At 35.6% G+C, this 17,645-nt stretch overlaps 1 long non-coding RNA gene across 3 annotated transcripts in view; it reads left to right on the top strand.

Annotated features, from left to right (window-relative positions):
- Positions 1-13,267, top strand: part of LOC104140894 (uncharacterized) — a 51,792-nt gene extending 38,525 nt beyond the window's left edge. For 2 of the 3 annotated variants that reach the window (XR_011141564.1, XR_011141565.1), the window contains one exon: positions 8,998-13,267. This is a non-coding gene — a long non-coding RNA (uncharacterized lncRNA). The remainder of the gene's footprint in view (positions 1-8,997) is intronic. The other variant, XR_011141566.1, reaches the window with a different exon arrangement.
- The last annotated feature ends 4,378 nt before the right edge of the window (positions 13,268-17,645 follow it).

The raw sequence follows: 17,645 nt of genomic DNA on the forward strand, positions 1-17,645 counted from the left end.
ACTCACTGAAAGGGTGAAAAGAAGCTTTGAGGGCAGTCAGTTGCTCAACCATTTGTTAGCACAGAGGGACATACTGTGATCATTGAATCAGATATGTAATCCTGCTCCATTAGATTGAATCCTTCCTATCTTAGGTCCATCTAGCTGGTAGGTATGGGGCTACCATATGCTTCTGTCAAAGGAGAGTGTTACGTCAGGGAAAATTAAACCTGCCAATTTTGCACAGTCACATAAGAGTCATTGCAGAGTATGTTACTATTCTTCTCTCCTGAGTGATTAACTAAACTGGAAGAACTGGAAGCCAACATTAATCACAGCATTTATTAACACAAAGGATGATGCAACAGTTTTGGTTTTACTCCTGAATTTAAGTTCAAGAGATTCCAATGCAAAATGCTTGGTGACATTTGCAATTTGGTTTCTTGCAACTCTTCAGTACAGAACAGAGTTTGGGAGCAACAGACTTACAGCTCAGACGGGGTGACGGAAGAGGCTGGAGGCTCTGCTGCTGAGCTGGTTGCTTGTGTGAAAAGGGTAGATGATGCATTGAATGGGAAGCTAAAGTACTAAAGGGTTGCTCGAGCAGTAGGGGAATGAAGGATTAGTCTCTACTCTTATATTCATGCTGAACACGGAAGGACCTTTCTACATAATCAAAGATCCCAGACCTCTGCAATGAATGTGAGTCATCATCCAGGAAATCCTGGCTTTCTAATAGACATGATGGTTTTGAGTTGCTTTTCCAAACTGGTTAAATGGAATAGCATTAGGGAAATTTCCTTCGGTTTCACCTGAGAGCCTGAGCATCTCTCCCTGAACTCTTGAGCAAATCAGAAAAAGAGAAGGGGAGAAACTCTTGTGCATCTTTAGGGGATTTAAATTCTTTCTTTTTTCTTCCCCTACACGCACTAACATGAAAGTTAGGGTCCACACTTCCTTCATGCGAAGCAAAACATACCTCTGTCTTCTCCTTACCTGTTGTTTGACATAGGGTTTGGAAATGGCATGTGCTAAGTCCCCTTGCTTTAAATTATGCCAGAATTGAATAAAACCTCTAGGTCACAAGTAACTAATGAAGTTTTAAAAAGGGGAAAAAATGTTAAAATGTTCATACCTAAATCATGCCTGTGATTTCTTTTGCTGAGTTTCCACCTCCAGTGCCATCCTGCCTCCAAATATTCAAAACATAATTACTACCATCAGCATTACACTGTAGGAAATGATAAAGAAGTGCACCTATGAATTATATAGCATCCTTTCTTTTAACAATATCTTTGTTATAAACCTACACAAAAACTCCAAATACCTTAATAGGCATCAGCTTCTTTAAGTACAGTTTCTGTTTCTTTTTGCAAAAGGAGAGACTACACTGATAAAAACAGAAAACAAAAAAACTGCAGAGCCAGCTTTGCCAGAGGTACCACATACCCTTCCAGAATGTTCACTTTGGAAAAAAATGAAACGTCTGGACACTGAAAGTAAGAAGAGACATGGCATGTCAGTTAAACCTTTGTCCTAGCTCTTCGAACAATCATTCAGCACATTTAGGGTATTATAGTCACATTTATCTCTGTAGATAACATAACAGAGAGAAGCAGAAATCAAATGGAGGTAAGACTATTTCTCACTTTCTCCAATGAGGGCAATCAGTCCAGTGAACAATTTACTCTTGCTTGAATTAGTCAGGAAGTCTGTCTACCAAATTCTAATATCTGCATTGTTACTGCTCTGTTAAAAGTGAATCAGGTCAATGTGCTTAGAGGTGAATCAGCTCAATTACATAGGTTAGGGAAAAAAAAAAAAAGATGGAATTTATGAAGATCCAGACAACAGATAGCCCAGATAATGCTATGAGGCTTTTTCTAGCATCTATATTGATTGTCAGCTGGGCCAATTTAGTCATAGCTTAGTCAGTCCCCTACTTGCTTTTTTGGCCTATTATGGGACAGTGCTTAAAGACAGGCCATGCATTTCTTTCAATGCCACATAAGAGTTCAAAAAATAAATTGATACTGATTCATGAACGTCAGGTTTTTCACTTACTTTACACTGCATTCTATGCTATTTCTTTTGGGAGAAGCAACCCAGGATGAGGATACCCTTCAAAATATTTTGCTAATAAAACAATAAATACCAGCTAATTATAGTCCCATACATATCCACTCCTTCTCCCATCCTTTTTCGTATAAAACAATAAAAGATTAATACTAACGGCTCTGATGAACTCATAGCCATGGACATTAAGGGGAAAGACTGGGGGAAAGCAACAAGAATGCGAAAGTTGCTTGGGTTATTGTGTATTTTCTTATGTATATATAAATAGCTCCTTGGGAAAAACACACTGGAAGGATTTTTATGGTTACTGTCTATTTAAATTTTAGAGTGGTTCTGTGGCATAAATTTCAAGCAGAAACCACTCCCAGTGACATAGCTTCTGAGCTGGGTCATAAATGACAGATACTAGGCTCTTTGAGACACACTATCAAGAATCAACCTTCAGAACCCGCAAAGGCTATCACCACTAGATTTGCTGCCTTGTCATTGAAGATGTATTTTATTTCTAAATGTGATTTTTTTTTTCCCTAGGCTGGCTCTCTTCCTGAGTTTTATGACAATATTTAGTGGAGAATGTGACATTCATTTTTGTGCACATAGTTTTCAAGTTAAATCTCACCCATGGTATTATATTTCCACGTTTTTATTCCTGAATTAGTTCCCAATTAATTCTAAAATAGGGGAAAAAATGAAAAAATGAAACCCAAGTCATTGCACATATTTTAGTTAAAAACTCATGCTATTAGTGGAGATACAGATTTTCAATACAATTTTTACCCTGAAGATATTCTTGGACAGTCTACTTTCTGCTGAAGAAAAAGGAAAGCATATGCACCAAAGCCTTTTGCTAACTACAGCTGAACATGCAATAAGTGCATAAACCCTTGACTCCTGTTGTTTTGTAAAAGAAGATATAAATAGTATAGATGATTTTGATGTAGAAACATGTTAATGATGGAAGAGATGCATTTGGTATGCACTCTAATGAAATCTTTACTTTTATTCTTTTAGTACTTCCCCCTCCTCCTCATTACTAGGCCTAGACTTTTTGTCAAATTCTTCTTGAGCTATGCCCTACTTAGGGACATTACAAAAGGAGATCTACACTATGGCTCTTTGAACTTTCTCCAGTCCATGGTTCAGATTCCTAAACCTCAATGTCGTTGCAGGAGTTGGCACATAGTGGGATGCTAAATATTAGGTGATGAGATTTTCAGTCAAGCCTGGAGGCTGACGTCTCCAGTTTACATCTCTCTGACTAGAGCAGCTCAAAGAGAAACAGAAAACTTCCATGATACTTTTGATAAAGTGTGGAGTGCGACCTTATGTCTTTACCTGATTACTATATTGCAGATGATATTATGATATCATCTGGAAAAAGCCTACAGAAATCTGCTTTTCTGGTGTTAGAACTTCACCTTTTTGAGCTGAGTCAAAAACCCTAAATGCTGAATTTTCTGAAGTTCAAATAATAATAATCTCAGCATCATAAAATAAATATATGTGAATAAAATACTACAAAAATGATACTATATATTCAAGTTAGTCATTTTGCAGAGTAAACAAGTGATGAAGGATGCCAATATCAGTGATAAAACAGGAGTATTTAAATATTAGTATCAGAAGTCCTAATTCAAAAATCTCAGTTAGCTTGTACTACTTTCATAGCACAAAACTAAAAGTAAAAAAGACATAGAAACACATGAAATTTGAAGAAAAATAATCAATGCTAATTTGATCAAAAAAGCTGATGTTTGTCAAAGTGCTTTAAACGTGTAAACCTAAGTGTTAATTATTTTTTAACTTTCTGTTTTACTTGGACATTCTGCTGCGAGCTTTATAAAGTGAGCGGGGACTTAATTTGTCCAGTGAGGAAATATCTTCACTTAGCAGAGAGGAGTGAAGGTTCAGGGACACATTTAATGGCTCACTCTGTCCAGCTCAGCTGGTGCCAGGGGAGAAAAATCTCCCAGAATTGCTTGAAGGCATACAGATATCCAAATTAGTTCCTCTGCCTCTCTTTTCTCAACCTCAGCATAGGGGACATTTCAAGGGTGGGGGAGATTATGAACAGAGGAAAAGCCAGTTGACATGCTTCAGTGATACTTCAATGATGTAAGTTCCCTAGTGAGCTGAAATGATTCAAATGAAAGTTTGTTTGAATTTGTTGAAGATTGACCTTAGAAATTGAAACAAATTACAGAGCATTTCCCATCAGACTTACTTCTTAAAATTCTTCTTTTTGATTGTCATGCATTTCAGTAGCATTCAGAGGCCTCTTTCACTGTTCATGACCCTGCTGTACAAAGGAAAATGCTTGTCCTCTTACTATAGATGGTATGCTTGTAAATTTTGCTGGTTTATGCTCACTGTGGTGACACTGGTGAAATTCAGGAGATTTTGACCCAAAATGATTAGGGGATCCTATTTTCTTGCTCTGTAATAAAAGTGTAATACAGAAGTTATCAGAAACTCATGGATGTGAAAATAGGACAATAAGAATTAACACCTAACTCCATTGTTTCATTTTCCAACATATGTGATTTCATTCGAATTACCATTTTCACTTAATAATATTTAAAAATTTTTTTGATAACATATAAGTTAATGGTAAAAACAGAAGGTACTGCATTGTTACGCGCAAATGAAAATGTCGGTTTTATGATCAGCTGGATTCAGCCTCAGGTAAAGACTTTACAATTTTTCTCAGTCTTAAAACCTATTTCAAGTTATTCCCTAAGTATGTGATTAGTATGTGATTTCATCTTCAGCAGATAAACCTAGACTTTTAGAAGAAAGGTCTGCTATACTCTATTTACTATAATAGGGTAAATTTAGATTTTAAAATCTTCATATCAGCCACCAGATGTAAAACTATGTGACTTAGCTGAATAATCAGACATCATGAATAGATAATGGACAGAGGAAAATATCTGAGAATAAATGAAATTCTTGCAGATTCCTTTTGATATTCTTCTAGTGCAACTAAGCAAAGATTTTAACTCAATATAAGGCAAAAGTAGTATTGTGACTATATATGAACAGTCACTCTTTGACAATAAAACTGCACCAAAGCTTTAGGGCTACCCTGTCCACTGTGTTGTATTTACATTTATAAAAAAGTGATATAAAATATTAGAAAAAAAAGAAAAAGCGGCTACTCACAACAGATTAAGTAAACAACAATGATATTCCTTTCTTAAAATACTGATTGGGCGGCATATAACACCTTTTTTATCCTATCTGATAGAAAAGGTAATCCTCAGTAACAAAAAATCTTTTTTTGTTATAATAAAGCACAAATATTTTTTATATAAAGAAATCTAATGTGCAAATTCAAAGGAGAATATTTATTTTATTTTCAGGGAAGGACATTAACATTGTTTTCAAACCACAGATATATTTTAGAAGAATAAAATGTAGACATAAACCAAAACAAACCTCTAGTAATAGTAAGAGGGTCAACAAAATAAAAAAGTTTCTGGGTGACTGAATCTTTCCTGAGGTTTGGAAAATCTAGGCTCAGTCATTTTAGCTTAGCAGATAGAAGCTGTAATATTTGAAATGTGATCACATATGATATGTTAAAAACTTACAAAGTATCTATCTTCAAATAAACTTGGTATTCAGGCTTATTTGGTTTAGCCAAAGGTAAAGAGGCTAGAGCCAGGTAACACTTGGTATAACAGTCAGGGTGTAAATATCAGGAACTGGAGGTGTCAGACTCCTGGGAACAACATTAGAGGCTGAGCAGGCAGCTAAGGATCTGGGAGACAGCACACACCAAGTTGGAGAGGTGAAGCAAAGCTTTGACTAGACATTGCAGTCAAAGTCAAAAAGCTGAGGAATTTATTTAGTCAGGTAAGGTTTGAGATGACAGATAGTCAAACTTGCCCAAAGGTTAACTTGGAAGAGGAACCAGGGAGGCAGTATGATAAGGAATCAAAGGCAAGATAGCCATTGTGGCTACTACCAAAGAAAATAACAGGAATTGTGGTAGATGACAAAGTGTTAGGAGTTTTTTTTTCACTCACACTCAGTTGATCTCTGCTGGTTTGCCATCTAGCTTAGCTTGGGAAAGGCATTACCTGTACTTAGAAACTTCTGACTGCCTAGGGGATGATTCAGTCCTACACTGATATTTTACTGTAGAGCTCTAATGTTCAATAAAGTGCTAAGATGAACAAATGGAACAACATTAAATTTTCCTCTTTTGCAATGAATATATGCATATTTAGACAAGAGAGAGATAATATTTTAGGAATCTGCTTTGAGAGAACAAAGACAACTAAAATACTTGATGCTTTATCAAGGAAAACTCTTGCAGAATTTCTTTCTTGGCTTATGGGAATGAAGAATGGATTTTGAGAAGTAGAACTAGAGACTTCTAATATATATGATATATATGTGACAATATGGGGGATATTTCTTTTTCAGCAGTCCCTTACTCCTCATTTAAGTAGAGTGGTATGTCTCAAAACATCCTGTTAAAGTTCCAGGGCATATGTGGAATGCAAGTACGGTGACTCTTGCCCTCCAGAAAGTGGAAATAAATAAGATGACCAGTATAGTTTCAGATGAGTTAAGTTAATAAAGATAAAGCCTAATTAAATCACAGTCCTTGCATCTTGTCCTTCCTTTCATGTCCAGAACAAAACTCAATTAGCAAGCAGTTCTTGTACATTTTGTACACTCCCCGGAAGAGAAGGAGTTCAGTTATATTTTAATGGCTACTATCTGCAAAATTTGCCTTTGCATCTTTGTAAATCTGTCATGTAAATCTGTCATCTGTCATGCGCCTTGTTATGAAAGATATACTCTTTGAATGATTTCACAAGAACACCATCCTTTCTCATGATGTTGTGTTATAGTGCAATTGTGGAAAAGATGGAGCATAGTCATGCTGATTCCAGTGTCCTTGCTACCCAGGGGTTGCTTTTGGAGTGCTAAAGAGATAAAAGAGGCAATCAAGAAAGAGATCCCATGTGACTCTCTAGTGAAGGAAGGTTCAACTTGTTTTTGTGCAGTATGTTCATGCTGGCACATGAATAAGAGAAACCTTAAGGCAAGTCCACATCCCCTCACAAGATGTAACAAAGGGTGGCTCCCCTTTTTCTTACTATCTTACTCCTTTCTACTGGCATTCTAAGCAAAGTGTCTCATAAAAACAAAATTTTATTACAAGAAAAAGTAGATCTAAGCCACGAGGAAAATTCTTCTTAAAAGAGGACGTACAGAAACTTGGCAGGGATACAGACAGCTGCATTTTTGTCCTGCTTGCTTAATAGTGTAAACAACTTTTGTTGGTTAGCTTTGTATGTGACCATTCAGGAAACCCTCTATATAGACAATGTATCTTGTCAACCATTTCCTGTGTGTGTAAAATGTAATTCGTCACCCTGCACTGCCTTGGCAGCAGCCTTGTAAAGAACACACTGAATTAATGAATATTTCATAAAGATGTGATTTATTAGCATTCCTCTGCCTTTGCTTTGAAAAAGATCCATCCTTCAAAAGCTGAGCACACAAAAGCTATCTGCAGGTATGGAAAGTAGACTGAACCCCCTGAAGACAAAAACAGGATTTCTTAATAACCTCTGGGCCATATAGACTTTAGAAGAGATATTTAGTCAATTTTATATTAATATTTTAGATGGTAAAGAAATGCAGTACTAAGCTACTATACTGAATTTGACTGTCAGAACCATGAGATACTGCACACAAAATTACTACCAACATGGAATTTTTCAAAGTTTCACATGTTTTGATGAACATTCAAAAAAATAGGTCACAGCATAGTACAAATACCAAATACTTCTGGGTCTTCCTGAGCCACACAAATTTCCATACCATGATAAAATGCTTATCCCTCCTACACAACTCACTAGCAGCTCTATCATATTCTGAAGTTGTATGTACTTTTTTCTAACCACTTTTTTTCTAACCACTAATGCCCTTGGGTAATATCTAATACAAGAACTACTGTAACCACTGATTGACTTTTCATATGATGGCTGTTATACATTGTGTTCAGTTAATACGGGTAGTCCTATGTCTTATACAGAGACATTGTTCCTTTTCTGAGAGTGCGCAGCCTCTGATAGAGGTTGCAGTGCAGGCACAAAATACATAAGAAAAATCAAATACAATTTTGATATCTCAGGTAGTTGGTGAACTTTTCTGGCAGCTTAAAAAAGGATTTTAAGTGCTGTTCATTTTTTTTCCAGTTTATTTCCTCAATTACACTCTATCAGGAATCATTGCAAATTTTTTCCATATGCCCTTTATTTACAGTGCTAGTGCAATTCCAGTGAGTATAACTTGTCTTTTGTGTGTTTGATCCACAAATCGTGTGAGTCTGTTACTTTCATATGGTTATAGAGCTGGATTAATAAGTCTTTAGCTCAAACTGTAGGAACTCATGCTTGCAATTCAGGAGTCCTCTCATTCTGTCAAGATGGTAAATGCACCTCCAACAACAGAATGTCAGATCACATAATGGCACAGGAGTCCTTCACCACAAACATGAATCACCCATTATGGTTTTGTTCTAAAACTCCTAGACTAAAACTTTCCAGTGTATATTTCTGCAAGGTATGGAAGATGCATAGTTCCAATGCATGTATGGAAGATGCATAGTTCCAATGCATAGCTTAGGTCTATGGGATCACAGGAGAAGGAAGCGTGTGTGTGTCAAGTTTTAAAGAATTATTGTTTTCCCAGTGATAGCAGATACTTCTGTAGGGGAAAATGTTAGGATCTGTCTTAACTGGTTAATCTAATAACTTGCACTGGCAGAAATAGTCAGTGTGCAGCTTTGGACTTCAGGGAAAAAGATTTGTATAGGGGGGAGAAGAGGCTTATGTTACAGGAGTGACATAAACTGGAACACTCCAAGCAGGAAAAAGAAAACTAAAGAATCTTTTTTCTATTTCTCCTGAGGCATGCTCTAGGCTAATAAGACAAGCATGGGACAAGGAGCCATATGGATTGGATGAGCCTAACATCTGCATAGACAAAGCTCCTGCAGAGTTTGTCTGAAAACCTGGAAAAACTTTCCCATCCATCAAGCTGTGAATCTGAGCCCAAAATCTTAAGGGAAGATATGGACATATTCTTCCTAGAAGTGGGTTCTTGTGTAGAGGTATTCTTCATGAAAAATTATACCTGCAATCCATCAACAGTGTGTACTAGGTATCCTGTACAGCTCAGGCAAAACTTATGTATGGTTCTAGCAAATATTCGTTGGTATAACATGCATAGTGAAATGAAGAACTACCACATATTATCTAAAATTGACAGAGCTAGACATGCCAGAAGAAAACAAAATCTTGAAGGTGCCTTCACTGCCCTTTAAGAGACATTCCCTATAGTGTTGATAGATATTGTTCATTCATTCTATGACCAACACAAAATGGAGAAAAGTCTAGTTTTGGTGATGGGCTTTATTATTTATTGTCCTTTCAGAAACAGTTCTTTTTTCTAATGCAGAGACTGAAACACTGGCAGAAGTTATATTTCACTGACTACTGACGGTGGATGAGTGAGTTTCCTGAAGAAGATACTGTCAAACAATGAACAAATATCTTTACTCTAGTTTTAAAGGATTTCTGAAACTAAATGTTAGGCTCAGAGATTCAAAGTGACTCTTATGTGCAGGTTAGTAACGTATTTAAAGAGTGATTAAGTTATAAGATTACTGTACTAACCCTCCCTAAGAAAATCTGGCTCGCAACCTGACTTAATCACCTACCCAAGTAAAAAGTCAGAATTTTATTGTGTTTTATTAGAGATTTTGGGGAGGGTAGGACTGAGTAAAAGGCCAAAGCAGTCATTGAATATATTCAATGTATCAATAATAATTTACATTCCATGAGGAAATAGGTACAGCAGTATCTAGTGAAGGAATTCTAAAGCTGATAGGTAATAAAAACTTATGTAAATGTTCATTTACGTCATGATGCCCATCTTAATTAATCCCTGTTAAGTGTCAGAAGATGCAGAATTGTTGCAAAAGGTCTTGTGAAGTGGTTGAAAAGACTAATAACATAAAGCAGGGAAAAAAAAGCCTTTTTGAACAATGTCATAACATCACCTGTGCACGCCAGTAGGTACAAATCCTATCACAGCTGGAAGGTCGTTGTTAACCCCATATGCAGTGGGGAGAAGAGAACTCAATCTGAGCACAAGATAAAAAAGGAGACTTTGTAGAATCAGTTCTAATTGTCCTTGTGGTCACCAAAGATTGTCCGCTGGTACAGCCTCAAGCACGGAGGATTTGTGGTCATTTTTGAAGCAGATCCATAAGAAGTAGGAAGAATATCGGAGTGGGGGCTTATAACCAAATCTACCTGATGCAGAAATTGTTGTATCTGAGAAGACTGTGGGGAAAAGGAAAGATAAAGTTGCATGTAAATCAGTGAAGTCAGCATGTCACTGTGCTTGATGTATATCTTTTTTGGATGGCCAACCAGATTACACAGAGCAAAGAATGTCAGCACACTGAATGCAACTGGCAAACCATCTTTCCAGAAAGGAAAAAAATTAAACCTCTTCTCATCACTGATGTGAGGCATAATTATTTTAAAAGGAAATATTTTAGGCCGATTGCTCCTTCCAATTGCTACATCCGGGACAGGTCACCCAAGCGTTGGCTGGACTATGGAGTTCTGACTACCTTCCATTGATGACATCGCCACTTTCAGAAAATGTAAACAAACCAAAGAAAGTGTGGAATTATTTGAGAAACCTGCAAAGTTCTCAGTATTCAAACATAAATTCAGAGGGCTCAGTACTTCAAAAACAACTTAGGAGATAAGGGATGAAATATATCCCAGTCCCTTAAATTTGAAGGCCATTATAAACTGACCTAACTGTGAAACCTAAAGCCTAAACTCAGTCTTTCATAGGACTTCCAAAATATTACAGAAGCTTTGTGGAAAATTTCAATGACATTGTTATTCTTATATGTAAAAAATAAAAGGCTGACAAAGCAATTTGGGCAGAAGCTTTAAGAAAGGCTTTAAGCAGGTCTTCACATGCTAGACTTGCTATCCCAAACATTGACAAAGTATTTGGGCTTCATATTGATACATAAGACAAAGAGTAAGGAGATGTGCTTATGCAATTTTGGAAAGACAGAGAAAGAAAAGAAAAAGCCACCTTGTTAACTTTCTTAGGCAAGAAATTAACCTTATGTGAGCAAAGGCTTTCTGTGACAGAGAAAGTAGACTTTAAAGCATAAGAACATTACCTCTTTGATTGTAAATGTAGGCACCTTTTGATACTAGTGCTCTTTAACCTGGTTGGACAGAATGAAAGGAATATATTCTAAATTGCCATAATAGAGCCTTCTGCTTCAGGAATTTAATGTGAGAGGTGTTCATATCAAAGGTAAAATATGCATATCAAAGTAGTGGATAATTTTTTAGGGCACTTTTCAAAATAGTAAATGGGGTGTTTACATTTAAATTAGGCAAAAAAAAAATTCTTTTCTTTCGGCCTTAACCTTTGGCTAGCATCAGGAGTGACTTCAGGATAGCTGACAAACATCAAAGCTCTTCAGTTCTATTCTTTGTCATCTTCAGAATGAGTTTATTAGAGCACTTTAACAACATTCAACTTCCTGTCTCAGGACTACAGAAAAGCTAGGGGTAATAGGAAGGTAAATCTTTAGAATCCTTCAAAGGCTTCTATAGACACTATTGATGTAGAACATCTGTGTGAAAGGAGTATTTCCTAGTGACACACTAGCCATCGAATCCCTGATAAGCAATAGAGAAAAGGGAAGACTACTTGAACTTCAGAGGTCCCTCATCTTTGTGAAAGATATTTTTTTCCACTCTGCAGTTAACTATATGGGAACTATGTTACTGCATTGTGACTGAGCACACAGATACTAATATTTTTTTCAATGACTTCATCAAAGTACCAATATATGTAATTTGGGATATTCACTTTCTGTAAAAGACTTGTTTGCATAGCTTAAAATCTGTGGGTTTTCATCTTGCTAAAACTCAGGGTTTTCGGTCAGAGTTTTGGAGTCCTAGCTCTGATACTTTCAGATGCTACTGCTCCACTGTCTGCCCTGTCCCACCCCTGGAGGGTTCCCACCCAGTGCAGAGGCAGCTGGTTCCATGTTCCAGGGTCTTCACCACTCTACACTTCAGTCTGTCATATTGCTTTATGCTTTTCATCAGCATTATTGCATTTTTATCAGCATTTTCCCTTAGACATTAGTCTGAGAACTGACTACTAAAAAATGGGCACGTTCTCAGTATCTTCACTTTAGCTAAGGAGGCAGAAAGCTCCATAGGGGAACAGGGTGACTACATCATGCAGTAGTCACATCTCAAACTGCCACTACTGAGTCTACCAGATCTTGCCTCTCAATTACACTGGTTGCACAACATGAAAATAGGTGTAAAAGAGGAAATACAGACAAAGCATAATCTGTCTCCTTTTTTTTTTTCAGAGATGTCAATATTCCAATTGCTTGCAGTATTTGCCTAGTCTAATTCAAGTGAATGGAAACTCATTCCTCCCTGTTTTGAGATTCTCAGGTCAGTTGCAAAACCTAAGCGCAGCAGGCTCAATGAAGAATGACATTTTAGCTTTAATGCCCAAATTTCTGTATTTCAGTGATTTAAAACAAATCATTTTTCTATGGCATTTAAAGAACATTATTCTGGCCTCTACCCACATGAATAATTAACTTTAATACTAGTTGTATGGCAAAATTCCCATGGAATGCTAAAAATTTACCCTTGGATGTTATTTTAATGTTTTCTTTTTGCATGTGTGAGAACATGGGATTAAGTAATGAATATAAATACATACGCTCTGTGGGGAATACAGAATTGTCTAGCAAGCAGTCTGAAAATTTTCATACATTATCGTCTTATGATTATATTACAAAAAAGGGAAATAAGCGCAACAGCAATTTACTTGCGAGTGCATACAACTTCTTATTGCTAAATGTTAATATTTAGCTGATTTATTTTATGGCACTGTTATAATGCATATGTTTTAGCTGAATTCATTCTTAATAATGTATGTCGTTGTGAATAAGCATGTAGGAGAAGTTCAAAGGATTTTTTTTATTAAGCATTCTTAATTGCACGATAAGATATTTGTTTATTCTTACCTAATAATATATTTATTAAGTTTAAATGCATAGATCTCCAATTTGCAAAGCTTCCATATGGCTCCAGGTGGGACTATGACTCTGAAAATACTTAACAAATGTATTTAACGTGTAAATTAAGTGTGATTAAAAGATCTGATCTGAAGGCAGTCCTGAAAACTTTCTTTTTTACAAATATATAAAAGTAATACTTGTGAAAGGCTTAGGTGGGTAATCCTTGAAACTGATGTTCTAAGGAGTTATACAGTAAGGAAACCACAGAAAATAGCAGGTAATATCGCACACACGCTGTTCACAAAAGTTAAAACTAGTGAACCATCAGAAGGAGCTCAACCGTGTCTTCCTTTATACTGCAGAAATGATGACTGGAATTCATTTTGCTTCATGTTGGATGTCGGAAATCTGGTTCTCTACAGCTGAGAACTACTGTAAATGCCTCTGACAGTAAACGAAGAAAAATAAACATTTTTAGGAAATTATTCCTTGAACTCTTTTACAAGGTACTTCAAGATGGTATAAATCTTTCCTACAAGTTTTTTATTTCTCTCCATTCACTATACAGGCTTTGTATGGTGATTAGCAACCAATTCAGAAATCCCTGGTCGAGAATCTTACTCTATCTGCTCATTTCCTTATATTATTGTATGCATATATTAAAAATCAGAGAATGGAAAAGAGTGTTACAAAACTGAGAGCTCAAGGTAAAGATTACACTTACAGTGCCTCAGGCTGCATGCACATTTTAAAATTTAGCTGAAGCTGAAACAAAAGATACTATAATTAATTAGCATTGTAATAGGTGCTCTGGAGTATGATAAACACAGAAGAAGGAAATATGAATCATAATCAGAAAGGAATTTTAAGGACACTGCCCAATCACCAAGAGTAAATACTTTCATGGATTTGCAGAACAGACCAGGTGGCAATAAATTATTATTAAGCAGCAGTGGAATTTACCTTCCAGAAGATTGGAATATGGTGTTCCACACCACAGGGCTAAGAAACATCCTCCTTGCAGAAGAAGAAGGCTCCACAGAGCTTGAGTTAGCTGTTGAATACTAGCAAAAATAGACAGAAGACAGTACACACAAGTACAAAAAATAGCAGAGGAGCTAGAGCACTAATAATAGTTGGCAATTAATATTACCAGATGCAAGCACTGAGAGGGTTTCTTTGTCCCAGATAGCCAGACTGTCAGGAGGGATAGGGGCAATCAGATGGCAGAGCTATTCTCTGCATTCTACAGACCATAAAATTTACTACTCCCTCCAACATCATTGAATGCTAAATCCAAGAAAGAAGAAAAAAACATATTTATTAGAATTTATATTAAAAAATAGTTAAAAAAAAGAACCAAACACTTGGAAGTTACATCTTGAGTAGAATCTGTCCACAGTCTTATTTTAGACATATTTTATACGATCTCTGAGTTAAATGTTCTTTGATCTTGTGTCAATGCAAACACATTCATTTCAACAGAATTACAGAAAGTGTTAAAATTTGCTTTAGAATTCTAAGAATCAGTTTCCATTCTCTACAGCAACAATTGAATTTATAATAGTTCCCTATGAAACCCCAAAATAGCTCTGAAGAGAACTGATATATATAAGATTTACATTAAAATTAAAGTAAATCATAGTTTTGTTTATTTTTTACATTTTTCACACACACATTTCTCCTCTTTATTTGGAATTGTTTATGTTATATTTAGAAAAATTTATGATTTTGGTTTCTGAATAAATCTAAGTAGCTACCAGTTTTTATCAAACCTCTTTCTCCACCAATTTTAACTTACAAAAACACCGATTTTGATGCTGTTTTTGTTTGTTTGCTTGTTTTACTTTATCTTATTACACTGAAAAATATATTAATCCATTAGTGAATTGTTTTGCAAATATACATGTGCATTCATATAAAGGAAGTAACAGCTGTTCTTGACAATTTACCAATTTTCAGAATATTAGTTGATCTTATCAGATTACATCTCATAGCCAAATGAAACATTGTAAAATATTTTCCCCTCCAGGGATGGAGGTTTTCTTAGTACAACTTCTCAACCTCTGTAGATTATAAGAGAAAGAAAATTTAAAAGTAACAGCTTTTACTCTTTTTCTCGCTTCTCTAGTGGGTTGTCACAAAAAAAAAAAAAGTAGGCCCTATAGCCTCTGGACTTAAGGTGAAACATTTTTCTTAAAGTACCAGGACTTTCACAAGCAAGCCAAAGATTCCCGTCTTTGATAAGGTCTTATAGAGTGGTAGAGCTACTTATTTTAAAAGAGATCTCAAAGATGCTGAGAACTGGACCAAGCTTAGACAATAAACAGGCAGGAATAACTCTCTATTATTGTCTTTGTACCACATAAATTCAGTATAAAACACAATAGAGTTATGTATTATGCTCTAGCTGCTACAAATTTTTGAATCGAAGACCTGCTGTAGCACAATCAAAGGCCTATATTCCACTAACTTCAGTGGGATCGTTTCTCTCAACTTACCACTTCTGACAAATTCATTGAATGAACATGTACCATTCACAGAATATGGGAAAAAATTAAGCAGATTGCAAAATTTGCATGAACTGTAGATACTATTGTGCTGAAAGTAATTATTGTCTCAGAGTGGCAAACATTTATGATGGCATAGGAGCAGAATTTAGTTCTTTTCTCCCTCTTTCAAGATGGTGTATTTATTTAAATTATATGTCATGGAAGTCCTGTGCAAGTGAGCTCACAGAGCACTACATTTTAAAGACATAATTAGTGCTTGAATAAACATTTAAATGAAGAAAAATTCCTACCAAAATCAGGAAATAAAAGGCAGGCATTTCCCTATTTAAGTAAAATTATATAACTTGTGCTTATTAATAAATTATAATATTCCACTATTTTATATATGAATGTTTTATTTCTAGATCTCTGTAGTGCTGTGGAATGGTGAGTAAGTATAATTATTCCATTTTGTAGTTTGGAAACTGAAGAACAGAAACAATCCTTATCTGACCCCACTGTATTAGCTAGTAAAATGCTTGGGGAAGAAAGAAAAGCAGGACAAATAAGTAAGATGTAACTATGTGATCTGGCTATTCTATGGCATCATAATAGTTCAGAATGCACCATTTATACACCGATATCATTTAAAGCACAAATCTAGGAACTTATTTCATCAGGAATTAGGTAGACCTTCAGCCAGCTTTGAAATATGGGTTGTGCACAGGTAAATCTGAATTTCATTCCTACTGTTGCAGTTGATAGAGGAATGCAATAAAGCAAAATAATGGCTTCTGTGTCTCATTAACAAAGCTTGTAGCCATTATGATGTTCGGCTAACTGTCTGAGCACCTGTGTGAATCTGCTTTATTTTACTACGACATTTTATTTTCTCTATATGCCAAGTCACTTAAAGCCTCATCTCCTAGTTCATTAATAGCTCTGAAATCTTATAAAATGAAGTAATAAAAGAATCAAATCTTTATGATATGTTTACATTTCTTTTTGTGACACGCGATGTTCTCATTCTAGAGAGGGTTTGCTTTAAGAGAAAGTAATAATAATACATTGCTATGGAAACCTTTTCCTCATTTTTTTTTTCCTACCAGAAATCTTTCATCACCAGTTATGCTGCATTTTCTAGGGCTCAGGCATGCCTTTGCTTTTACCTCTAGGTCTGATTTTGACTTCATTCATCTTGCAGTACCTTTCTCCTAAAATAATAATTTTCTCACTCCCAAAATTTTATTTTCCCACCTAAATAGATTCAAAGTAGAATAAAATTAATATATCACCGTTTTCATCTTCATAGGTTTTTTCAAGTGTAGCGCAACGTATTTTCAGTATAGGAAGATTTATTAAATGCAGTTACTGCTCAACTAGTTAAAAAAAACAATAATGTAATATTTTCCATTTTACTTACATTTTCTAAGGATTCAAACTCTTACTGGCAACCCCCCTTTCAAGCTGCGTTCTGCCCCCAGGCTTGCAATGAATATAAATAACCGTCATAAATTGTGCCAACAAACTGCTGAAGGAATTCAAATTCCTTCAATTGCAAAAGTAAGGATGCTTTACTGTGCTGCTGAGCCTATTACTTCACATACAGTACTAGTTCTCATGGTCTTATAGCATACGCGTGTGTCTGTAATGGCCTCAGCTGCTCTATAAAGCATCTTTAGTTTCTGCAGATGGTGGAATTTATACACGATTCTGATTCATTTTGAAATAACTATGTATTTAAGTGAATTAAGATTTAGCAGGAGACAACAGAAAAGGAGAAATTATGCAGGGAGCTGATGAAACTCCCTGTTGAAGTTGAAGCCATAGTAGCAGTAGGCTTAAGATGATCTCAGATGAAAGATGTATTTATGAAGTTCTTTTCCAGTAACAACACAGAATCTTAAAATTATATATATTTAGATGAATATATATTAATTATACAGGTACAAGTATAT

The sequence above is a fragment of the Struthio camelus genome, chromosome 5 (assembly GCF_040807025.1).
Source record: "Struthio camelus isolate bStrCam1 chromosome 5, bStrCam1.hap1, whole genome shotgun sequence".
Classification (NCBI taxonomy): Eukaryota; Metazoa; Chordata; class Aves; order Struthioniformes; family Struthionidae; genus Struthio; species Struthio camelus.